This window comes from Harmonia axyridis, chromosome 2 (genome assembly GCF_914767665.1).
Source record: "Harmonia axyridis chromosome 2, icHarAxyr1.1, whole genome shotgun sequence".
In the NCBI taxonomy this organism is placed as follows: Eukaryota; Metazoa; Arthropoda; class Insecta; order Coleoptera; family Coccinellidae; genus Harmonia; species Harmonia axyridis.
Window position 1 is genome coordinate 2,985,889 of NC_059502.1, and position 27,893 is coordinate 3,013,781.

At 38.7% G+C, this 27,893-nt stretch overlaps 1 protein-coding gene across 3 annotated transcripts in view; it reads right to left on the reverse strand.

Moving 5' to 3' along the window:
- The window catches only part of LOC123672633 (early growth response protein 1-B), an 87,993-nt gene that overhangs the window by 19,300 nt on the left and 40,800 nt on the right, over nt 1-27,893 (reverse strand). For all 3 annotated transcript variants that reach the window (XM_045606820.1, XM_045606819.1, XM_045606818.1), the window contains one exon: nt 9,368-9,421. The gene's annotated coding sequence lies outside the window, so the exon portion shown is untranslated. The remainder of the gene's footprint in view (nt 1-9,367; nt 9,422-27,893) is intronic.

Genomic DNA, 27,893 nt, shown 5'->3' on the forward strand with positions numbered 1-27,893 from the left:
ACTGTTTGGTGCGCTTTATGGGCTGGTGGGATCATTGGTCCGTACTTCTTCAAAAACGATGATGGCCAGAACGTTACAGTCAATGGTGATCGGTATAGAGCCATGATTACTAGCTTTTTCATTCCTGAATTGAACAACCATAATGTCCAGGAGCTGTGGTTCCAACAAGACGGCGCAACATGTCACACAGCTCGTGCCACAATCGATTTATTGTAAGACACGTTTGGTGACCGCCTAATTTCACGTTTTGCTCGTCTAGAAAACTATGAAAACAACTTGCAGTTTTCCTCTATTTCAATCTCGAAACCAACAACTAATTATTTCTCTTCAGTTTCCTTTTGAATTTATCTGCATTATTCATAATTCAAATGAAAAAAGGACATATTTCAATTGCTTCTATCAGATTTTCAAGCGAACATCAAATTGCTGGTTAAGTCGAAATTGACGTACCTATCAATTGACATAGCTATAATCTGTGGTATCATCCTGAATTATTATGGAAGATTCTATCAAGAATTCTCCTGTTGACTAGACAAGAAAACATCCCATGTTACTTAGACCATAAATCATCTCACAAATAAGCAAAGAAAGATAATATTCCAATCGTTATTTCTCTCAAATTTTCAACGGATTCCACAGAAGAACATAAAATTGTACGAAATGTCAAAATTGACGTATCCATCGACTTCTCCATATGACATAACAATATTCCGTGATTCTTCATTAGCAATTGATTCATCTGAAGCTATCGAAACCTCTCCTCTTCTTGACTGACATGAAAACATCCCATGTTACCCAATGCAATAAATCACTTCTCACATGAGCCAACGTCCTGCATTCGTTTATGAAGCGCAAATCTCTTCTTCGAAACGCCAACTCTTCGGCATTGTCGTCGGCTGGGGACATCAATAAACGTTAACGATTTGGTTGGTGAAAAACCTCAGTGTGGATGACACTGCATCGAAAACATCAACTATTGTCTGTTGGAGATAGCTGGCGTGTTTAACGACTAATAAAAACCGAAATAGCTGTATCTGTTTTTAGGAGTCGCCTAATGGGCACTAAAAACCTGAGGAAACTTAAAAGGTACGCGTAAAACTAATTAAATTCTCGTAAGGCGTAAAAATGAGGCGATCGGTGTTTGTTTTGAACCGATAACTCTATCGGACACTCCGTTTCGAAAAAGTTTGTTTAGGAGAGGTTATGTCGAGCATAGACTGTTCACAAAACTGTTCACTCTAGCTGAAAAACCGAGCAATTTAGCACTGATTTTGCTGTTTAAATTCTAGATAAGGCGTAAAAAGGGAGATATTCAAAAAAGTTTGGTTAGGTGACGTTTTGTTGAGCATAGACTCTTCTTGTCAAACTTCTCCACTATGATGGATTGGAGCATAAAAATTTACAGATTACAAATTCAGTAATAGGTTATAAATACGTGATGAAACTTTGAAGGTACTCATGAAGTCATTCAAATTCATCGTAAGGCGAACAAATAAAGAAATTGAGGTTTATTTTAAACCGATAACTCATCATTAACTTTTGCTAGAAGAAACTTATAGATGCTTATAGATACCCGTGAAGCTTCATCGTAATTGAAGAGATTGATGTTTTCATCAAGTGATTATCTTTTTCGGACACTCTGATTCGATAAAGTTTCGTTAGTTGAGGTTACGTCGGGCACAGACTATCCACGTCAAACTGACAGAACCGAGCATAGAATATGCGGAGTATGAGACGGTTAATGATGAGAAAATGGCCGCGGTAGCTTTCGGTGCCGTGTTCGAATTTCCTCCTGTCCATAATTTCTTGCGGAAGAGAACAGTTGAAGTGATGAACGTGCCACAGTTTTGACACATGGCAAGGTAATAAGTTGCAATGATCGGAGGCTGCAGTGGTGAGGTAGACAGCAGCTCTTGACAAACTGGGAGCTCCTAACCACACCCAGCCTACTATGCTGGTTCGTTTCGATAAATATTCTATTAGAGGTGGGCCACCGCGTTTACGAACACTCTTCGAGAGTTTTACGAACTGAACGTTTCTATTTTCAAGAAAATTTTGCGGAAATCATTGGAAAATGAAGGAAACAATGATCCAAGCATTACATCTTGTCAAGAAATCACCTGTTGAAGAGTTGGTCGAAGTTTTTGTTGACAGTGAATTGGCTCAACTGTTCATCAAACTAACGCAAGGTTTGAGCTTTATTTGATTTATGAAGTAACACCTTTTCTCAGGTCATTTCCAGTATATCTGATTAAGAATGTATCTGAAATTGCTACTGCATCGAATGACAATACTGCTACATTTTCCAGGCAATGTTTATGCTGCCGAATAATCATTCACGACAAAATATGAAATTTATGTTATTTCATTGACTTGAAACTAACTTATGCATATGCGTTACTGCTATTTGCTATTTAGTCGGCATAGTTAGGAACATTTTGGTTAATTGCTACTTAATAACTGTTACACAATATTCGCTACATGATATTCGTTATTTGACGCTGCACAAGTGGCGTTACTGCTATTTGCTATTTGGTCGGCATAGTTGCTACTTAATAACTGTTACACTTTATTCGCTACATGCTACTCGTTATTTGACGCTGCACAAATGGCCAAATTGTCGCGCATGAACGTAGCATGCGCCTTCCTAGGCACTCTTTCAATAAATATAGCAATGCGCGTATTTGTTCCGATTTATCGACAGGGTGTTACGCCCACCGGTGCCACGGCTGCACCGAGTGTTCCGATACGATACGTAGATGATCGTATCGATAAGGGAATCTTATTGAAGATGTAAACAGATAGAGAGGCCGGCTACGCCCGTTTTAATTAAAGCGCGAAATATGCGTGAATATACTTGGCTGTCGGCGATGCGGGACTATACACGTCCTCTCCTGGATGCAGAATTGTCGCAGACAGAAACGGCAGACTCGTTCTTTTTTTTTATTTTGTTCCGAGAACGGCGAGATATAAGTTGGTGTCTTTATTCGTTGAGATACGGAGGATGTCCGTCTATGTTTCCTTCTTTTTATTCTTCTCAGACGACAGATTTTGGTCATTCATTTCTCTACAGGTTGATGTTCTGTGGTGCAGACTTGTAAGTTTCAGCCTAGATTCAGTATTTGAATATTTTGGTCGAGTTTCAGAGTAATAGTCGTTGTTTCCTCAATATTTTAAGAAAATTACCATCTAATTGAATTTATTTTTCGAAATCCATTGCAAAATAACAAGAGTAATGTTTATGCAAAATTTCGTGAGGATAATATCATTGGAAGTGTACAATGAATATTGTATAACGATATAATATGGATTGAATGCAAATATTGAGGAAAAATGTCCTCAAATACAAAATAAAGAAATTCTCATACGCCAAGATAAAGGCTCCTTGTCACAAATCGCTGAAAATCTTGGTCAAATTGAAAGAATTTTGCTTCCAACTCTCAAGCTTCTTCTCCAGATCTGGTCCTCAGTGATTATTGGCTGACCTCAAAAGAATGCTCCAGGGAAAGAAATTTAGTTGTGAAGAAGAAATCATTGCGAAAGTTAAAACTTAAACCTCGCAAGCAAAGACGAATCCTTCTACTTTGAAAAGTTAGAAGAGCGTTGGAGTAAATGTATCACACTTGAAGATGACTATGTTGATGAATAAAGTCTAATTTTGAAGAAAAAATGTGTTTTCTTTCATTGGGTGAATTTAAGACGTTTTTTACTCGAACAAAACTATAGTCTACACTATTCTATAGAGAGGACGAATATACCATAAAATTTTGAAAAAGTTATTTGAGACAAAGAACAACAAGAAGAACGTTTTAAGCATATGGAAGTAGATCAAGATATGTCATTCCGAACTAAATTATGAAATTTCATGCTTTCCATTTCTTACTTCAAACTCCTAGGCAAATGAATTTAAAAAGTGACAAATAATAATCCACCTTCGGTGTCGGGCTCTTTCTCCAAAAATGAAAATGAACTCATGCAGTTTTTATGACAACACGCTGTCATGCAAAATTATCGGTAATTTTGATGCACTTGTGCAATTACTTACGAAAACAAATCCAACAGATCAAACATCATAAAAATGGAGTTGAAGGTAAATAGGTCCATAACTTATCCGAAAAAAATCTCAAATATTATTGTATCTTATTAATTATTTGTAATAGTTACATAAAGCTATCGACAAGAACATTTTAATTACAACCTTTTTGCTCCTGATTGCGTTAGGTTGAAAAATCATGAAGTGTTAGGTTAGGTAAGGCAAAATAAGATTATTAGATAGCTTTAAATCTTTCAGTAGACGCCAAGACAGCACCGAGAACCCCTCACACAACAATATCGTCGTATAAAACGGCAATACGAAGTCCGCGGTCCCGCGACGACCCCCCTGGGGGAGCCCTCCCGCTTCCTGACCTGGGTGGCCTCAGCCGACCCCCGACGCACGTGATTTTTTCGCAGCCCTAATTAATTGCCGATCTCGACCAGTAACCGGCGCGGCAAAAACGACCTGCCGTTTTTTCTGCAGTCCGTCGACCGGCAAAACGTCGCAATTTGCTACATAAAACAAACGTTTTTTGTCCGGTCGCTCCTTAACCGATGTAATTCACCTTGATTTATGTTAAAAATGGACGCGCGGTATCTAAATTCAACGCGGCAGAGCAGGCCGTTAGTCCATAAGCGTAGTGCCGATATCGGCCATATGGGGACGGACGGTTTCTGCGAACACTTTTCACCTGACTAGCATTCCGACGATTCCGGTATAATTATCGCCACTCTTAATTACGAATAACACCAGCTTAGCCATATTCGTCCGCATCTCCGCGGACCTCAGCTATTTTTATCGTCTTGCCGGACTCATGATTTATCTGCGACGGTAGCCGGAGGTGTTGCCGGATCTACCGGTTCCTCATCGCAAGAACGACAGTTGTATCGACTTTGTAGATCTATCAGTACTGTAGGTAGAGATAGACCCTTCTAGTAAAGGTGTTAAATATTGATGAAGTTTAATTACCTCAAATTACCTCAAAGGGGTGCTTATTTACATAACTCCGGACAGCCATCATAAAGCAAGCGGTCATTACTGACATGGGAGTGGCGTGATACCATGATGCAACTAGGCAAAGGCAATAAGGCAACTCGACTATGGCTACCGGACCATTGTGGTATTGTTGGAAACGAAAAATACCGATTAACTTGCGAAAAGAGTATCCAGATTAAAATTTGTTGGTCCTGAGCCCTTCTGTGGGCTTGCAGAAGATCAATATAAAAAAGCGGTAGTAGGACAATAGACCTCATGGTCTTGCTCAGGCAAAGAAATTTGTGGTACTTCTTCCGACCTACACCAGGAAGCTCTTGAAGCTGCCACGAGCTCAGCGTCGGGTAGTGGTGGGACTGCTGACAGGACACTGTTTGTGCAAATATCTTCAGTACCGCATTGGTAAGTCAGCAGCTGAGATTTGTAGGTTCTGTGGAGAAGAGATAGAAACACATAGTGTGTAAATTCCTGGAGCTGACTGGCCTAATAACCACTTATATGGGGAAGTCAGTTCTGGATACTCACGAAGTAATAGCCAAGGCTCTTAAGGATGTTGTTGGTTTCATTAACAGTATCATTGGCCTCCTTGGGTAAGTATGAATAAATAAGGTTAGGAACAAAAAATACTTGTGGTTTCAGTAAAGCTAACCGAGTCGTAACCTCGTTTCAATAATGAAAATAATATCTTCAAGGTCGACATCATGAAACAAAGATTCTTAAGGCATTGAGCCTCTTTCTGTCCGATAGCTTAACATTGGACTAAATGTCACTTCAGTGACGTGAAGACATCAGACGCTTCAGTTGATGCTCAGATACTAGAGATGATTTAGACTACCGACGCTTCATGAAGAAAAGATTGTATTCTTGTTCTGGATGACAAAGCATTTCGAAGTCTTCTATCTTTATGAACTGAATTCTCGACGAGTAAAGTAGAGAATAAATAACACCATACGAACCAACAATACAATCTTTTTTTCGCCTGATCCTCGGCTGCCGACATGAAGCGTCGGTTAAAATCATCTCGTAATTTTCATAGAGCATCCGAGCATCAACTGACACTTCTGTTCTCTTCACGTCACCTAAGTGAGAATCTATCCATTCAATTCAATGTTCACCTAATTTTAACGCTCCAAGAAAATAATAGGAATAATTTTTCTTTATTTAGTAGAGTTTTTTCATAATTCTTAAGATGATAAATTGTCATGCTGATTTATCAGAAAGCTCTACAGAAATGAATTTTTATCTTTCGAAAGTATGAATCCTGTTTTCAAGCAAAAAGCTGCCAAATTTCAAACAAATAGCACCTTAGGTTTGTAAAGACTCAAGCTATTTGTGAGGTTCAGCCGGACTTATGATTTATCTCCGAAAGTATCACCCGGTGTTGCCAGAATTATCGTTTTGATGATAGAAGGAGAGAGAAGAGGGAAATTAAAAAAATTGTTGCAATATTTATCAAATCAAAAAAAATTACTTCAATAATTCCCAGAAAAAGCTCTGTTATAAATGTCGGTAGATCTCCTGCTGGGACCGTAGAAGCAGCAACGCCGCCGGACCCGAACCGCAGTGTTCTGCGCGCGCTAAGGCGCGCAAAAAAAAATCGTACGCGACTTTACCGATATGGGCTCAGATTGCGTGCAGATGAAATCACGATCTTCGGCATAGTTGCGGTGAAAAACGCAAAAATGGTTTATAAATTTAGCCGGAAAGGAACTGAGTGCGCGCGCCATGTTTAGCATTAACATAATCGATTACTATTTCAGGGCATCCACGTCAGGAATCTCGATGTTTTTTTCATTTCGATCCGTTCCGGGACTTGTGCGGAGAAAGAATCGCGTTTTTTTATTGGCGACCCTATATTTTTACGGCTTCTAGGATGTCCGACGAGCTGTTGGTCGACCAGATCGACCAATTACAGCTTTTGTACGTTTCGTTTCCGTGGAATTGGTAATGATTAGGCGATCAGAGTGTTTCCTCGTAAATATTGTCGTGGTAGTTCGTGATCTACTCTCCAGGCGGCGCCACTGGTAGGGGAGACTCTTCTGGCCTTGTAAGGCTTGTTGACTTCGGATTACGAAATTTGAGAAGCTTCAGCTCAAATTGTAGAACAGGCTTCGTGATATATTTTGAGAATGCCAAAAGAAATATGGAAGAGAACACTCTAATCACTAAAATCAATGAAATTCTAAACATATAATGAATTCAACTTTTGAATGCAACATCCCAGAATGTCATAATATCAAAATTAAAAATAATATTCAACTTCTTTCGAATGCAGAACAACGCTCAGAACAACCAAATGTTATCCCAACACATGCTATGATCAGCAGTCGTCATAACATCTGTCAAACTGATGTCAACGTATATTTTGCCACTTGACATCTAATATCAGATGATATGGACTTGGGATGAACATATTTCTGAACGAATTATCTGGTTTCAAGAATATTGTTAGACAAATAACCTCATAGAAGGACCTTCAGAAGAAGGAATAACCAAAAAAGAAACACTCTGGTGGAATCTTCTTAGGTTCGACCACGCCAAAGAGTTTCTTCGAAACTCTAACACTGCGAGATCTAAGAAGCGTCTGGATATTAGCAAGATATGCTACAGCTCCTCACTGTATTTCTTTACAGGGCATTGCTGCCTCAGGAAGCACCTTATGAGAATGACTCGAGCAAAAAACGACGAGTGCAGATTCTGGAAAGGACGAAGAATATCCAGTTCCAGTTGGTGATGAAATGCCTCCTCATCATTAGTCAAGGCAAAAAATGCTTTGGACAAGAGATTTCAGAAGTGAGGAAGTAAACTCTTTGAAGCCATACCAGATACTGGAGTTCATTAGAACTCTGGAACTTGAGGGCGAGCTGTTGACGAAGACTACTAATGATGAGAACAGCTCTGATGGTTGGCACAATAGACCATAAGGTTCAATAAAACCTCCTTAAATCTAATCTAATCTACCTCCTAGTTTGCCCAGTTTTCATTGTAATCATCGTCAATTTTCCTGTTGACTCTTCATTCGATTTTTTCATCTAATCCAACAAATTGGAGCACTGTAAACTAATTGACAGATGACGTATACAAGACAGCTGTACTTAGTGGTGGAAAAATTTTGTAAATTCTTTTAAGCCAGCTTCTCAAATCATCAATACCCCATACTACGCGTATATCTAAATTAAGAAACACGGTGTATTGGCGAACACCGTCCATTCTTTCTCTCTTAACCTCAACGCAGACATAATAGTCAGTCATTAAACTACCAGTGGTATAATTTACGTTCTACACTCGAATTTATGCCCAAACCAAAAAAGCCTACGACCATTTCTGCACTGTGAATAGTTTATTGAGTCGGAATATATTCCATAAGTGGTCAGCTGTAATCACCATCTCTAGAGGTTTCGACTCTATTACGGTGCTCCGATGATTCGCGATGATGGGATTGACATATTTAAGCAAGGATTTTTTCATTCGCTTGAATTCCGAACTACGCACGATATTCACCTGTAGGTTGAATTTACTGACCACCATGTACCCTCATACAATGCGATAAACAGGTGCTCACAAAGAAATTCAGTTGCGAAATGCCTTCGATTTTCATACAAAACTTATATTCAAGGCGATAAAAGGGATCACTTGGGATTTTTTTGTGTAAATGCTTAAGGAAGACTGAATTGTTTTTTTTGTTGGAAATTAATTTTAGGGAGAAAGTTTCTCACCAATTAATAGCTAAGAATAAGATTCTATCTAATAATATATTGTAAAACAAGTTGCAGAATGGGTGTTGGAATTGCCTTCTGGGACGGGTATTAGACGATATTTTCTCTATTTCAGTCAAATTTTGAGAAATATTGTCGAAAATCAATGAAAAACTCAGATTATACATCCTAGTGACATTTGTATTGTTATCTTGGCAGTTGGTGTGACTGTTACGAAAATTGACAGATTACAGAATTTGAATGTGAATCGTATTTTTCGAATTTTGAAATAATTTATAATTACACATTAAATTCGTGAATTATGTCTGATGAAATCGATTTAACATCAACAGAATTAAGAGTTATTAAATAATGTCGCAAATCATTTCACTTATTCTAAAATAAATTGAAAATTGACATGTGTTGAATTTTGATAGGATTGGAAGTCTATGTAGACAACCACAAAACGAAATTTATAACTGAAAACGATGCTGTAATGAGTTCATTACAGCACTGTTTTTAGAAATGTAATGAACTCATTACTATACTGGATAGAGAAAATATTAGTTCTATGTGTGAAACCCCTTTCACTCAAGATAATCTGAGGAATATTAGAGAATTAAAAACAACAGTGTTGACTCACCTTTAATTTCACAGAAATTTTCTACAACGCCAGCGCTGAAGAAACCATAGATATCTGAAAAGAGAATAAACATAAATTTTGTGTTCACATATGAGAAATATAATAAAGAAGCTGCATTCAGAAATTGTTAACACCTTCAAATATTCTTCAAATTTAGAACGAACGCTTCTCACTAGATTAGGTTGAGACAAAAAAGCTTTGTAAACGCATTTCTTTCATTTAGTCATCTGTTTCGCATCTTCAGAAAATGAAAGACAATTCATGAGTAGGTACTAAATGGTATCATTTCTATTGAAAAACCTTTAGGATTTACCCCTAAGGGTATAATTCTGGAAGAGCCTACTTTGAAGACACAATCCTTGATATTTTGCGTATACTGTTAAGCATTTAATGAACTTTAATCAACGAAATAAATCAATAATGGTAACGTAAATGCCGAAGTCCACCAAGACAAGAGTGGAGCGGTTACCCATAGGCCATCTGCGTTGTCCGAGAAATAAAAGAAAGCCCAGTTCCAGTTGTACCATTTCTCTGGACCACTTAAGTGGCCCAGACATCCATTATGATAAACGGCCACGTCCGATGGCACAAGATAAATCTGTGTCAATAGATAAAAATTAAGATAATAAAATAATCAATTTGCAATTGAAATTCGCTTTATCAGAAACAGTTTTCTGAAACACCTACCAAGTTTCCCAGGCCCGGGTCATTAGCATAAATATACATAAAATGCGTATGTTTCAACAAGCGTACGTAGGTGTCGCTGCGTTCCAGTTATCAGCGGCAGGAAGGGTCTAACACTAATGTATGCGCAGAATGTTACGTTTTCAACTCGCACACTGTAAATAACAAGCTTTGTGCGAACATTTATGGAGCAATGGAGATGCGGATTTACATACGTACTTGTAGTCCGGTAACTTTAAGAGCGGACTCTGGTTAGCCGCCTGCAGCTGCTGTATGAAATATCAATTATCTCTGTCGATTATCTCTCTGTTTGCGCAATTCTGCTAACTTGCTGCTCGGCGGATTTCACGCCTTCTCCGAATTCAGAAGGTTCGAACATTATACAAGACGTTAAATTGATCCTGTTATTGTTTGATTGTTACTTATATCTTCTTCTTCTTCATTCTTTTTTTTTAGGCGATTCGCCTGTTTCTTTCCGTCGTTACTGTTACTTATATGTTTGTTTTTAATCGGGATACAGCAATAATTTTTTTTTTTTTTTGAATATCACCAGTCATATAGTCCAATGAAGGTCTCGCAATTTGGATTGACAAATTTATAAGAATAACTTCATTCCCCAGAAGGTTCAAACACTTATGGGTGGTGAGTTTATTCCATCCACTACCTGCTGCAAGGACCTTGTTGGCATCATTTTTCATTTCAGCTGAGATTTAGGGAATATGTCTATAGGCAAGAAGTTTCAGGTCATTCGGTAATTAAAGGAAATTAAGACGCCTTCAGACTTGCCAGAAAGGAAGCACGACATCCTTTCATTGACTCAGAACCCTTCTCAGGTGAAGGTAAGCGTACCTGCAAGGAAGAGTTTCAAGAGAAGGAAAAAACCGAAAGAGAAACACTCTAGAAGGAAGTTCCTGGGTTAGATCATTCTTAAAAGTTTCTTCGACACTTTGATACTGCAAGATCTAAGAAGTATCTGGATCTCAGAAGTCTGGAACTGGAGATGAAGACTACGACGACAAATGGCAAGAACAGCTCTGATGAGAGGCTTAACTTTGATACTGAGAGTATAGTATATCGCTTGGCCAGATGTCTCTTCGAAGTGCACACCGCGATCCACTAAATACCTGTGTTTATTTCAAAGTTTTGTGAGGCAAATTTCTGGAAACTTGGTAAACCATTGTATAATCAAAATATTCTGGCTTCCTCCAAGTGACTTTGTAACGGGTGTATTTTTTTTCGAGGTATATAACTTTAAGTTGGCATTACTGTTCAAGATGGCGACCGATTTAACAGCTGTCAAGTGATTTATTCTCAGTTTGGAAAAACTGACTGTTTGGTGCGCTTTATGGGCTGGTGGAATCATTGGTCCGTACTTCTTCAAAAACGATGATGGCCAGAACGTTACAGTCAATGATGATAGGTATAGAGCCATGATTACTAACTTTTTCATTCCTGAATTGAACAACCATGATGTCCAAGAGCTGTGGTTCCAACAAGACGGCGCAACATGTCACACAGCTCGTGCCACAATCGATTTATTGAAAGACACGTTTGGTGACCGCCTAATTTCACGTTTTGGACCTGGCCTCCAAGATCTTGAGATTAAACACCGCTAGACTACTTTCTGTTGGTCTATGCGGATAAGCCACAAACCCTTGACCATTTGGAAGACAACATTCGCCGTGTTATTGCCGATATACGGCCACAAATGTTGGAAAAGTCATCGAAAATTGAACGTCCAGATTGGATTACATCCGAGCCAGCCGTGGCGGTCATATGCCAAAAATCATATTTAAAATGTAATGCCACAAGATTATCTTGCGGATAAATAAAATTCATGTCAATCGAAAAATCCATCGTGGTTTTATTGCAATTTAAAGTCCTGTAGCTCTAAAAAAACACCCTTTATGAACTATACTACTCAGAATTATCTAGACAAAGGCATAATCAGCATTATGTGTTACCCAAAAGGCCATTTCCAAACCACACCATGCCATCTATTCTTGGAGAAGGATGGATGGAGAGAGAAAACCAAGCTAAAACGGAGAAAGACTGCATATATTGGCAACATACATCGCAACACAAAGTACCAATTCTGTAATTAATTATGTAGGGGAAAATTGAAGTGAAGCGTTGGACATTCATTGAGATCGATATGCCACTTCAAGAAGACGAAGAAAGTTGCAATTTCATCGAGAAACCATAGAGAACTTAGTTGCGTACCTTATAACGAAATGGAACGTAACTCCTATGGTAATTATTCTGAAATGGATCGAAGCGACACATCCTGCAATAAAGGAAATTCCTGCTGCATTTCCCTCCTGCAGCCTGAGTCCCGGCGTCGTCGATCAAAGTCGCAGTATCAGAAATTCCCAGCTTTGTAGCTGAGATAAGCCCCGGGCGCGATCCGACAAATAAGGAAGTCAAAAACCCTCTCTAGCGATCTTAAGTAGCTGTCGCTCCCGCGTTCTACGCTCTCGAGGACGTTATCTATACCTGCATCGGACACAAACAGCTACTATACAACAACCAACGCGTGCTCTACTAATATCTACACATAATTTGTCTTCTCCTCGGGTTCTTGCCCACGTCGGAAACTTTCCATCTGAAATATATCTTTGCGTCCGTTTATGGGCATCAATAATACCCGGCCACCTATTAATAACCGACATTCTTCTCTGCAAAAATTATTGCTGCAATTAAACGCGCGACAGTGCGTGAATCGATCCGACGTCCGATACGGATCTCGACGTGTGTTCCGCCTTTAGTTCAAGATCGACAGAAAATTTTTGAAATGGACACAACATATATACACTGTGTCCGTAGAGTATGGAACAAATTCATTTTTAGCTAAACAGACCATTTTAAGAAATAATCCTGAAACACGTCGATTTTTTTATTTAATTTACCGTATTTTAAAATAATAATCTAATATACACGGTGAATTACTTTCGAGTAATGACGTCACCGTCATTTTTTTTTATATGGAACACCCCCATTTTGTCTCAATTTGCTGATTACACTAGCTGAGCTGATTCCAAAAATGTATCACATGTTGATTCCAATTGGTACAGGGTGGACAAAAATACAATATGATATTAATAATAATATTAAAACATTCACGAATACCAAAAATATTGTACTACTATACTGTCATTGAACACCAATAAATCACTAAACAAATAATGACATTCCATAAAAAACTAGACGACTATGTTTTTTTTTAAATTGATAAGAAATAATTTCTTTCGTATTCCTTCTGCTAGACCACAATTACCAAACATGTTTGGAAACAACTCATTTTTATTAATCTAAGAATGTAACAAACTACAGGGTGTTAAATTCAAACCAATTGCCGCTAGACAATAAGTATTTTCGATAATATTGTTAATTTAACTAATAAAGAATGTTGCGCGTTACTTTATTAGCAAACACAAAACTATTGTATTTTTGTCCACCCTGTACCAATTGGAAACAACATGTGATACATTTTTGGAATCAGCTCAGCTAGAGTCATCGGAAAATTGAGACAAAATGGGGGTGTTTCATTAAAAAAAAATTACGATGACGTCATTACTCGAAAGTAATTCACCCTGTATATTAGATTATTATTTTAAAATACGGTAAATTAAAATTAAAAATCGACGTGTTTCAGGATTATTTCTTAAAAAGGTCTGTTTAGCTTAAAATGAATTTGTTCCATACTTTAACAAAATTCTAAAATTAAAATTGCAGACATCGATTTGTTCGGGGAACGAGAGACCAGAAATAACATCAGGAGTTCCGTGAACATATTTACCCTATTAATTAAAAACTCAATTTTACCGCATTAATTCCAATATGGGTCGAGAGCATGCAAAACAACAGTCAATTTTGCTTCTATTTACATCAATTACAAGATAATTTCACTCCGCCATTCGCAAAAAATTAATCCATGAATAATGGATTCTCCCTGGTGGGAGAATTTAATTAATTGTTCGTGTTAAGCCAGAAAAAAAACATAATTATCTGGTTAGAAAAAAGAGGAATACATAGAAACATTGTAGGCGAGTGTTTCACCTGTTTCAGCTGTTGAGAGGTGGTAATTTGTATTCATTTAGGGTCATCCTTAAAAAAAACTGGTTATACTTATTTTAATTGAATACAAATTACGCATTTGTAATCTTATGGATTAATTTTTACCTTCCAAGTCTGGCTTAATAAGAATGAATAAAGGGGGAAGGTGAACTTGAGGCTTGCACCTACTAAATTGTCACTCGGGGAATAACTACAAGTTGAAAATTTGTTGTGTATATGTTCCATAGGTAATTTACTTTTGTATGAATGAGATACAAATTACTTAATTTTGTAATTACTTTTACAATTATCCAAAGCAAAGGAAATTTTATAAACACTTTCGATTAATCAAATTTTGGCTTACACAAATTTCATCGTCTTACACTAACAAAATTTTTTCTCGTGCATTTCCTTGGAATTTCTACACGAAGCAGAAGAGGGTTCTTAGTATTCCTCTGAAATAAAATCACGTAAAGTAATTCTGACGATTATAAGCTACTCTAAAATAGTGGTAAACTCATCAAAATTTTACTTTTCATTTTACTTTTAAATTCATTCAAAAAGTATTTTACACCTCCTTATGTAAAATAAACCACAAACGTGTGTAATCACATGTACTATTTCTTACAGAATGTAGATAAACTTTCGGACCAAATTTTACACATACAAAATTTACTTTTTTACACCTAATTTTACTTTTTTCATGAGTAAATTTTACTTTTTTCAAAGATAAAGTCCTTATTTCGGGCTGGCGTTAAAGGGTCACCTCACGGGCGAAATCTACGTTGACCGTCTCGAACCGGCAGTGGCAAGGATGCTGCAGGTGGCAGAGGGGCAGAGGGAAGATGGCCCCGAGAGCAGTCTACCTGTTGCTGTACTTAGCGGGGGAGTAGTGGGCGAAGAACCAGCGGCTCGTTTGGGTCTCCCGATCACCGAAAGGAGCTTCTCTTTGTTGATTGTCGAATTATGCCGCTGCCCGAAGACAAATTTATTGTCTTGTCCGGCGCAGGGCCGGATTCGGCCCATGAACTCATACATTTTGAACTTTTTGGCTTTATTCTTCTTGTTTAACAATCTGTATTGTCTTCAGTTGAACCTTATTGGTAAATATCGACATCTGATTGATTTTTTTTCTATTGAATAGCTGAATTTGTAGCTATTTCAAATAATCGATACCTTTCATGGTTTCAGCAAAATCTGGTGAATTTTCTAAAATATTGATTTTTTTCGATAAAAAGTGATTCCCAAAAAACAATAAGCCCCTTTTGACATCTTTTCACCCTAATACAGATCTCAAAACAACCCTGATTGTATGTAATTGAATTTTATAATGATTTCTTTATGACTAAGTCAAACCAAACCATTTTCAGTACAATAGTCACAAATAATAAATATTTCAGCAAACAAAGGGGTTCTTTTTTGAAGAAGACAGCTGAAATCTCATCGAAAATGCACATCAAAGTTTGAATTAACTTTTGGTTCATTGTTTCCAATCATACTACAGGAATCGTTAGTGTAGAAAATTTTTATCAACAACATTTGGAGATTTTGGATTGATCTAAAATTGATTTCTACCATGAAGTCTCTCATGTATAATAATAATAAATTAGAAACATCGATAATAGTAAATAGCCTGGGTTGGTTGAAAGAGCAACAAAGCTTGAAGATAACGAAACCATTTCATAAACTAAAACTCGCATCTGAGGGGTTCCACAGGGGCCTAGTCGTGGCAAAAATAGAACAACGAAGCATTATTTATTATCATATCAAAACTTTCTTAAGAGTTACTAAGTCTACCAGGTGATTTTGATACCAAACTCGACTCGAAGTACCATAAAATCTTCCGTGAATACTTCCATACAAACTCTGATCCATAACCTCAATCTAACCGCTGTCATTCCTCCGCCCAACTTTGAGATATGCTGACGTCCTTGCGGAGTTGCTCGACCGACAAGGTTGACTGGCGTATCTTTCAACGACCCAGAAGGTGTATTTCGTTAACGTCGTATTTTTCACCAACCAGAATGCTGGGCGATGTCTAATTGAAATTCTATGGAAATCGAGGATCCGTACGGTGCGCCGAAATTGATACACCGGCTAGAGATCCGGAAGAATTGATGGATGGGGCCACGTCTTGTCGAAACTGCCTGCTGGATTCCCACTGTTCGCGTTGAAAATCGAGATGGGTGATGGTATTGATTGATGGATTGGGTGTTTTTGATGGTACTCGGATGATCGTAATAAAATGTTGTTAGGTGCCTCTTATATTGACACGAAGTGAGTTTGGTGAACACGAAAACAAAAACATGCACGAAAACACGAAAACAAAAAGATGCAGAATTGGAGGCATTACTTGATCAAAACTCATGTCAAACGAAAAAAGAATTGGCAGGATCATTGAGAGTGACGCAACAAGCCATTTCAAAACGCCTGAAAATCATGGGAATGATTCAGAAACAAGGTAATTGGGTGCCGTACGAGTTGAAGCCGAGAGATGTTGATCGGCGTTTCTTTGCTTGTGAACAGCTGCTTGCAAGGCAAAGACGGAAGAGATTTTTGCATCGCATTGTGATTGAAGACGAAAAATAGGTTCATTACGATAATGCAAACCGCAGAAAATCATGGAGAATCTCGGCCATGCTTCCACGTCGATGGCCAAACCGAATATTCACGGTTCCAAGGTCATGCTCAGTATTTGATGGGACCAGCTCGGCGTAATGTATTATGAGTTGTTTAAACCGACTGAGACAATCACAGGCGATCGTCATCAAAGGCAACTAATGCGTAATAATAATGTAACCACAGTGTTGGCGGAAAAATTGAATTATTTGTGGAAAATACTTCGTTTTCCTGTCACCTGACCAACCGTAAGTGCTGATCTGGAATTTTCTTGTCTGCTATTCTCACTAAACGTACTAAAAATCTCGCATTTTCAAGGCTCTTTATCTCCACGCGCAATTCCCATACCCGGAGAGCGGTAAAATCTGCCATTCTGCGTTTTTTTTCCTCAGGTCGACCGCATGTCGACCGTATCAGCCCATCATAACAGCGTCGTCCGTCACCTCGATCGATGCCTTCGACAAAGGCAGCGCGACAAAAACTCGTCGTAAACGTGTTAACAACGATTTCACAGCCGATCGGTTACAGTTGGCGGTGCACTTTCGAATTGGGCGAAAAATACGAACGGGAGAACATCTTCCGAAGGATGCTGGGACCTGCTGACGCGCCACGGTCGCTGTCGGTCTGCGGTTTGGGAACGAGCAGCTACTTTTTTGCCGGCATTGTGCTCGAAAATTGCCGGTTGATGTACTCCGACGGAGTCAGGTGCGTAGGCGGCTTTAGAGTATACGGTATGACGAAATGGCGATAATCGTAAATGTGGAAAGAGAAATTGACATTATTATGATAATAATGACGATTATAGTGGCTTTATTTGCAAGAAAAAAATACACGAAGTCTTGCTCTAAGCTAATCGACTTAAACCACAAATGATAAAATTGAGGAGAATACCAAGAAAACACAGAAACAAGAAACAATCATCATGAAGCAACAAAGAGAGCTCATCAAAACAATTAATGAGTTTTTTTTCAGAATGAGTGAACTCACATACAGGGATTCACGGCTAGACTTGATATTCAAGTTACTTGACTAGATATTCTAGCTGATATACTCAATATTCAAACTACTTGACATGAACTTGACTTGAAGTTAAGTAGTAGTTTTTCAATGTCAAGTCAAATATTTATTTACTTGAGTTGATTTCAAGTCGAGCTGAAGCCAAGTAGCTTGAATATCAAGCCAAGCCGTGAATGCCTAGAGATGAAATTTTCAAATAACTGTAAACAAAAAAATTGCAGTGTAAAACACAAAAAATGCGCTGTAAACAAAAAAATTGCGCTGTAAAACACAAGAATGCGCTGTAAACAAACAAAATTGCGCTGTAAAACACAAAAAATGCGCTGTAATAAAAAAAATTCGCTCTAAAACACAAAAATGCGCTAATAACAAAAAAATTGCGCTGCATACGAATAATATGGGCTTTAATCCTAAAATGTTCTAAGAATGTTTTTGTTGAAAAATGCCATAGTTCACGATAGTGAAATCGTTTTTGATGTTTAGTCATCAGGGTTGCCAATTGCTGAAGTATAAAAGGAAAAAAAAATTGTCATCGGCAATTTCTGATTGCGAGAAAGATATCGACTCCTGTTGAACCATTACCGGCTCAAAATTCAGATATTGTTCGCTGGCGAGCGCTCAAAAAAACTGACTCTAGATTAAAAACAAACTTCGCACCATAATAAAATTTTTTATATTTTTTGTTACAGAGAAAATATGACCCGTGAGACGAAAGTAAATATAAAACCATTGTACCAGAGTTTCTTCACCGTTTTTGTCCCCTCGTCGAGCCGAAATCGAGAGAGAGAGAAAGATACCAAACGCGGTATTCCGGTCATTTTTTCGAAATTCGGCATCCGAGCAGGCCGTTCACCGTCGTATCGAAAACAATGAAAATTTACAGGTTGGCGAACTGGAATGGCGAGAAGAAGAGGTAATTCCTGTTCGGTAGAAATGCAATTCGTCTCGGCAAAAACGATCTCATATTCGTCGTCCTCGTATTTCTCGCGTCATACATAACTGAGAGGACTTTGCGACGGCAGATGAATGCCAAATTGGAGATCGCTACTCTCCGATCGTCCGAGAGCGATTACAGAGTCTGTCGCTTGAGGAATTCCGAGTTTACCGAGGCAATTATAGGAAAGTTGTGGAAATATCGGAAATTCCGTTTGTTTTGACGCCATCGGAATGATTGGGGATATTGATGGTCCAAACATGTTTCCCTGGGGTACACTCAAAGAACGACGTGCATAAGTAGAACTGAAATTTGACCCGAACTGTGCATAATAGGCAGATTTCGACAATTTATTCTCAGTTTGGTTTGGCAATTCATCATGAATAGACTCACGCCAGAACAGCACTTGCAAATAGTGCAATTTTATTTCGAAAATAATGGTTCTGTGCGGAATACGTATCGCGCACTACGTCCATTTTATTTTGTTTAGCGATGAAGCGCACTTCTGGTTGAATGGCTACGTTAACAAACAAAACTGCCGCATTTGGAGTGAAGCTAATCCTCAAGTGTATGTCTTAACACCGTTACATCCAGAAAAACTGACTGTTTGGTGCGCTTTATGGGCGGGTGGAATCATTGGTCCGTACTTCTTCAAAAACGATGATGGCCAGAACGTTACAGTCAATGGTGATCGGTATAGAGCCATGATTACTAAATTTTTCATTCCTGAATTGAACAACTATGATGTCCAGGAGCTGTGGTTCCAACAAGACGGCACAACATGTCACACAGCTCGTGCCACAATCGATTTATTGAAAGACACGTTTGGTGACCGCCTAATTTCACGTTTTGGACCTGTGAATTGGCCTCCGAGATCTTGTGATTTAACACCGCTAGACTACTTTCTGTGGGACCATGTAAAGTCATTGGTCGATGCGGATAAGCCACAAACCCTTGACCATTTGGAAGACAACATTGGCCGTGTTATTGCCGATATACGGCCACAAATGTTGGAAAAAGTCATCGAAAATTGGACGTCCAGATTGGACTACATCCGAGCCAACCGTGGCGGTCATATGCCAGGAATCATATTTAAAATGTAATGCCACAAGATTATCTTGCGGATAAATAAAATTCATGTCAATGGAATAATCCATCGTTGTTTTATTGCAATTTAAAGTTCTATAGCTCTAAAAAAAACACCCTTTATAGAGTGCATTTTCGAAAACAGCAGCCACAGCATCGCGCCCTGCGTAACCCCCAATCAACAACCCATAATCCCTCACACGCTACCAACCTTAAACCAACAAAAACCTTCCCAACTCCCAAAAATTCCACTCTACAGCCCAAAATTCCACCGGTCCACCTACACCACGACATTCGGATCACGGCGCGAAGGACCAGTTCTAATTGACCTCCCCCCTCCCCTCCCTAAGCGGGCAGAAGCTACGCCGCTGCGAGACACCTGGCTCTCAACCATCGCGACACCTCCGATTGTGTAGCGTCATCACAGAGAAAGCTGTAACGCGGCATCGTCGCCGTCGTGATTGTTGAATGGGTTCGATGACAGCCGAGAAAGGTATATTTGTTTGGTAACGATGTTGGTTTAGTCTTCAATTAGAAACATAAACCGAACGGAGGATGACAGAAGTGGGTATGGGAGATGGCTGTGAAGAAGCGGTACGTGACACCTTCTTCGACTACGCGAACTGGTTTCACGTTGGTCTCTGTTTGACGAGTGTCGATGATGCTGAAGATGGGTTTAGTTTGGACACTGCCGGATTGAAAGATTTTTTCTCTAATTCTGTGGTTATTCCGTTCATTCTTCCACATCTTGTAGAACAAAATCGTGCGAGAATATATCAGAAACGCACAGTTTTCATGGTTATATTTTAATATTCTATGTTGGCACTCTGAACTTTCCGCTACGGCTTTATCTGTCAATTCATCAATTTGCCTTGAAGAAATCAGTTCTGCCAACCAACATTTTTCAATGCAAAAATCACTAAATTATATTTATGGAAATATTTCATTAATTTCAATGAAAATGCAATGAATTAGAGAAAATAATGTATAATACTCGTACAGAAGGCTCATTCTACCACTCGTTCATTCATTGAATTTTGAACTCGTGGAAGAATATCAATGCCTTCTGCACTTGTATTATAAATAACTATACTATCTTCTTATTCCATTAACAATATGAATCGTACATCTACTGCTGAACGCGTGAAGATTGTGAAAACTCACAACAAAAATAATGATTCTGTAGTAAGTACGTTTCACACTTTACGGGCAGATTATGGTTGACATAATGGTCCATGTGAACGTACAATTGGTGAGACAGTGAAAAAATTCTGGAATGAAAGATACTGAATTTGATACTGATGTCTTAGGCTCATATTTCATCGAAAATATTGCCGCTGTAAGTGAAAATATTGAAAGAGAATCAATTTTATTCATTTCTCTTCGCGCACAACATTTGGGCCACACTTACGGCAGGCTGTGGCATATTTTGAATCTGAAATCTGTCTTTAACTTTGAATTCTTCCATGAAATGTTGTTGCTTGCTGGTCTTTTGAAATAATTGGATTCAAGTATGAAAAATACTTCTTTTAACTTCATAGGCGATTCTGGCAATCTGTATTCTGATCGTAGCTTTCAAATCTGTAAGAACGTCCCTTGTTGTTACTTGTAGAGAGCTTTTGATCCTTTTTAAGGTAAATTGTATGCGTATAAACCAAGGCTGGTGTAAGATGAACATCTTGAAAAGGGTGGATCCATAGAGTAATAAACATAGATAGAGGGAGCATACGCAATTTTTACATGTCCCCAACATGGTTAGATTACGTTGTCGGATTGTAATATATTTTCAAATCTACAATTTCACTATATCGTTATAAATGTATATTATATTGAATGAAATATATTTATTTGAGTGATTCCCGATTGAATATGCAAATTTGAATATTTGGAATCCGAAATTTTTCCTAATTGTCGAATTTATAATAAGCTGAATATTTATCATTATCTGAATCTACCTGCTGAAATCCAAGGTTTGGCAACTTTTGCTCTCCTAGTGTCATCGGTTGTTTCACGTCGTTTGGCGCGCTTGAAGTTTGTTTTTAAATTTCTGATATATTTAGGTATTTATTTCAATATATTTTGAGTTGATATGAAACGTTGATTAACTGGGGGACATAAGAAGTGCGTTCTTTGTGGAGAAACTCGCGAATTGAGTGAAATATCATATCACTGATATGTTTTAATTCCGCGCGCTTCATGTCAAACTTGGTAGTTCATTTGGTCACTGAAAATGGCATATGCTCTCTCTATCTATGTTTATCACTCTGAGATCGTCACCAAGGAGTAAATAACCCACACACAGACCGTTTTCACCTTCGGAGAAGATCGGCGCCGCGTTTTGACAAATCTATCGGCAAACATAACCAATCTTTCATCGGATCGTAAATGCATCATCAGACCCGGACCGGTTACTGGCTGAGCGGTATCCACTGGCTACCTGCCACCGTGCGTCGTAATTTACAAGGGTTTCGTGACACTATGCTCACAAAACAAGATGCACAACGCCCGATTTATCGATCGGTAATTGTCGCTATCTTGCTCGGCACAAGTCATACGGAACGAAGAAGTTCGAAGATAAAAAAAAGGAGCTGAGTAACTGAAACGGAACAAGGTTGCGTATAGACATCGAACTTTGATTTTTTTAGGCGTTCGGTAGTTGTTACTTATAGAAAAAAGCATCAAGTGAATTTTTGGAAATATTTACTTAATTAAGATTTTGTACTCGTGGTGATGCAGAATGGTGAATGCGCCATGAATTGCAAATCGGCTGTCACCGACGAAAAATCAAAAAGATTTTGAATGACCGTGAAGTGAAGTTGATCCAGATAGCAGTCATTGTGAAGATATCATCTGAATGAATATTTGTACATGAGAAAGCTGTGTGCAAAATGGGTGCAGCGCGAGCTTACAATCGATTAAAAGCAACAACGTGTTAATGATTCTGAGCAGTGTTTAAAGCTGTTTAAGTGCATTAAACCAGAATTTTTGCGTCGATATGTGACAATGGATGAAACATGGCTCCATCATTTCACTTCGGAGTCCAATCAACAGTCAGCTAAGTGCACTGCACACGATGAACTAAATCCAAAGCGAGGAAAACACAACAGTCAGCTGGCAAGGTTATGGCATCATTATTTTGGGATGTGCAAGGTATAATATTCATTGATTACATCCAAATGGGCCAGACCATCAACAGCGATTATTATATAGCGCTATTGGATCGTTCAAAGGATGAAATCATTAAAAAAGGGCCCCATTTGAAGAAAAAAAGGAGCTGTATCATCAAGACAATGCGCAGTGTCACAAATCAATGAAAACAATGGCAAAATTGCATGAATTGGGTTTCGAATTGCTTCTGCATCCACCGTATTCGCCAGATTTGGCCCCCAATGACTTTTTCCTGTTCTCAGACTCAAAAGAATGCTCGCTGGAAAGAAATTTAGCGCCAATGAGGAAGTAATAAACTGAGGCCTATTTTGAAGCGAAAGACAAATCGTACTACAAAAATGGTAAAGAAAAGTTGGAAGATCGCAATAATCGCTGTATCACCCTCGAAGGCAACTATGTTGAATAATAAAATCGAATTTTGCCAAAAAAATGTGTTTTACTTGTATGACAGAACACATCACTAGTTGAATATAAACACAATAACGTACAAACTACATGCCGAGTTTCAATGAATGATTAAATGAAATGAAAGATATATAATTTCGATCTCCTAAACGCATTTTACTTACTCCACTGCATTGCAAAAAAAAACTACTCCAATTCAAAAAAAACAACAATAAAAACGCGAAACACATCCGAATGACACTGTGAAACCACATCCAAACAAAATCCCACACCATCCAAAACCCACTAAACCGTAAATTCCGAAACGATAATCGTCCCATCAGACCTTATCAAACTAACCCAACAGCCACCGTATCGACCTCCATTATTACCCAAAATACCACGACGAAATTATTGAAGCCAAGGTGCTCCGCACAGCTGGAATCGACGAATTTCGCCAATACCGACGCTCTGCAGCAATTCCACTTATCCATCATAAATAAATATCTTTCGTTATAATAAGCAAATGATGCGAAGAGATAGCCGTGGAGCAGTCGGCCCAAGAATGCCGCCTGCATGTCTTACGCCAGCCATATTAAATATATGTAGCTCGAGGTAGCAGGAATTGGCATCGGCTCATCAAAATTCTTCGGTGGACGATAAAAAGCGAGTTGCGGTCTGCTCTAGGTACGTTACCCTGCTGTTACGACGTCGATGGGGGATCGACTTTGGGTCCGTGAGATGGATGCTGCTCGTTTGTTGATGTCGGACGTTCTGAAGATGCCGAGTCGTTAAGATGAGATGAGTGCCTGGGATGGATATTGCCCTGATCTACATTTTACGGGCTGTATCGATAGTTGGGATCGTATCCGATGGACGGTTACTAATGTTGGTACTACTGGGTGCCGTCTGTGGGGTTATGGACGAGGTGGAATCTGCGGAAGGTACTTAAACCCAAATGAAAGCTAGTTCGAACTGCTAACGGGTGTTTTTTTTCGAGGTATATAACTTTAAGTTGGCATTACTGTTCAAGATGGAGGCCGATTTAACAGCTGTCAAGTGATTTATTCTCAGTTTGGTTTGGCAATTCATCATGAATAGACTCACGCCTGAACAACGCTTGCAAATAGTGCAATTTGATTTCGAAAATAATGGTTCTGTGCGGATTACGTATCGCGCACTACGTCCATTTTATTTTGTTCAGCGATGAAGAGCACTTCTGGTTGAATGGCTACGTAAACAAACAAAACTGCCGCATTTGGAGTGAAGCTTATCCTCAAGTGTTTGTCGAAACACCGTTACATCCAGAAAAACTGACTGTTTGGTGCGCTTTATGGGCTGGTGGGATCATTGGTCCGTACTTCTTCAAAAACGATGATGGCCAGAACGTGACAGTCAATGGTGATCGATATAGAGCCATGATTACTAACTTTTTCATTCCTGAATCGAACAACCATGATGTCCAGGAGCTGTGGTTACAACAAGACGGCGCAATATGTCACACAGCTCGTGCCACAATCGATTTATTGAAAGACACGTTTGCTGACCGCCTAATTTCACGTTTTGGACCTGTGAATTGGCGTTCAAGATCTTGTGATTTAACACCGCTAGACTTCTTTCTGTGGGGCTATGTGAAGTCATTGGTCTATGCGGATAAGCCACAAACCCTTGACCATTTGGAAGACAACATTCGCCGTGTTATTGCCGATATACGGCCACAAATGTTGGAAAAAGTCATCGAAAATTGGACGTCCAGATTGGACTACATCCGAGCCAGCCGTGGCGGTCATATGCCAGAAATCATATTTAAAATGTAATGCCACAAGATTATCTTGCGGATAAATAAAATTCATGTCAAGCGAATAATCCATCGTTGTTTTATTGCAATTTAAAGTTCTATAGCTCTAAAAAAACACCCTTTACTTGTAAAATCTCGGTTGGTTCAAAGCCTCATCAGTGTATGTATCTGTCAGTAGTTTCTGATTTCTTCATCGCCTTTGATGAGTTGAAATTGAATCCTTTCATCTGTTGTGAAGTCTAATGTCTGGTTCTTTCCCTAATGTGTCTGTTTTTATACATTTTGTATGTCTTATATGAACTACTGATAGTGCTATGATGTCTAGTTAAATCTATGTGACTTTGAAAACATAAAATTATTCAAAAATGCAAATCTAATTATGGTAGACCATTGGAATCGATCTCAAGCCTTATTTCTAGCAGGACAACATCCGATTGTTTCACTTATTACAGAATGAAATGACCTATCAAGATTTGCATTGAATCAATAATGAAGATCCGATAAAAGGAATGATGAAGATGAACTAAAAAACTTGTATTCAGAAAAAATTAATTGTCTAATTTCGAATACTTAATGTTGAATGTATTTCAGGTCTACCACTATCTGTCAACCGAAAAGAAATGAATAGAATCATTGATTGGAAAGCCAACAACGTCCGATCGGTAAAAAAAAAGATCGAATAAATATTAATGTTCCTGCGAGCAACGAACTAAACCAGTTTGTAGGATCATGTGTCATCTTGAATGATTACATTAATACATTAATCAGTTCCCTGTGAAACAGAATGAATGTCTATAAAAACTCAGACGATTAGAGAATCATTCCAAAAACTGAGCATTCGTGTTTCTGGTTCTTCAATCGAATTAGCTGATAATGATACCGTGGACTGTGAAGAAATGTTACGCAATGGGGCCTAAGGAGATCTATTAGTGATATTGGAGGCATTCAAATTTTATGGACGGAAGAAAAACTTTCCTTCCTAGACAAATATAAAGAGTGTTTTTTTTAGAGCTATAGAACTTTAAATTGCAATAAAACAACGATGGATTATTCGATTGACATGAATTTTATTTATCCGCAAGATAATCTTGTGGCATTACATTTTGAATATGATCTCTGGCATATGACCTCCACGGCTGACTCGGATGAAGTCCAATCTGGACGTCCAATTTTCGATGACTTTTTGCAACATTTGTGGCAGTATATCGGCAATAACACGGCGAATGTTGTCTTCCAAATGGTTTGTGGCTTATCCGCATAGACCAATGACTTTACATAACCCCACAGAAAGTAGTCTAGCGGTGTTAAATCACAAGATCTTGGAGGCCAATTCACAGGTCCAAAACGTGAAATTAGGCGGTCACCAAACGTGTCTTTCAATGAATCGATTGTGGCACGAGCTGGGTGACATGTTGCACCGTCTTGTTGGAACCACAGCTCCTGGACATCATGGTTGTTCAATTCAGGAATGAAAAAGTTAGTAATCATGGCTCTATACCGATCACCATTGACTATAACGTTCTGGCCATCATCGTTTTTGAAGAAGTACGGACCAATGATTCCACCAGCCCATAAAGCGTACCAAACAGTCAGTTTTTCTGGATGTAACGCTGTTTCGACATACACTTGAGGATAAGCTTCACTCCAAATGCGGCAGTTTTGTTTGTTGACGAAGCCTTTCAACCAGAGGTGCGGTTCATCGCTAAACAAAATAAAATGGACGTAGTGCGCGATACGTATTCCGCGCTGAACCATTATTTTCGAAATAAAATTGCACTATTTGCAAGCGTTGTTCAGGCGTGAGTCTATTCATGATGAATTGCCGAACCAAACTGAGAATTAATCACTTGACAGCTGTTAAATCGGTCGCCATCTTGAACAGTAATGCCAACTTAAAGTTATATACCTCGAAAAAAACACCCGTTAGATGAGATCAAATTCTTTGTCACCAACTATTCAAATTTGTCTAGAATACGTCGATCAACTGGATAATGTCGACCAAAAAAATTCAAATTGAAGGATTATTGTCTCATCGTTGCAATATTTCGACACTATAAGCTTCTTTAAAGTTCCACCCACCTCAAAGTCAAACAAAAACCGCACAAGGGCAAACTTGTTCTCATGGCAACAGGTACATAAATCAGGATCCCTCCAGATAGAGCTCCCGAAAGAAGGCTGCACGTATAAACAAGAGGATCGAAATCGGGTACCAGAGGCGGCCTGCGATAAGCGACATAAAAACAAACAACCGATAAATAAACTGTTGTCAAACAATTAAGATATCTTGCGCGGTGGTGTAGATATACAGGGAAGCCCGAGAAACAACCCCATCTCATAAATTTGACCGCTATCTTTGGGTAGCAAGAGGTAAAAAATCGGGGATCCGACGTTATCCGAAGGAATATCAGGACCGTAATCGGTGAGGGGGCGCCACTAATTAGTAGATGGTGTTTCGTGGGAAAATCTGGTCTATTTCGATTCACCTTCGAATAAATTATAGGATTTTAGGGTATACAAAGGATACGACACCTGGAAAAATCGTTTTTGATAGCCACGAAAAAAATTTCACATTTTCGCTCGACTATGAGCGTACAATAGTATATTGTGCAACAAGTGGGGAAAGTCCAACTCTTCTCGCGAGTGTGGAAGTTTGTGGCACGAGCCTGAAAGGCGAGTGCCGCAAACACATCAGCGAGACAAGGACTTTCTCCACATGTTGCACACTATACTTTTCCTACTACTGCACAAATTTCAATAATTCAAGTAATGAACTTGATTCA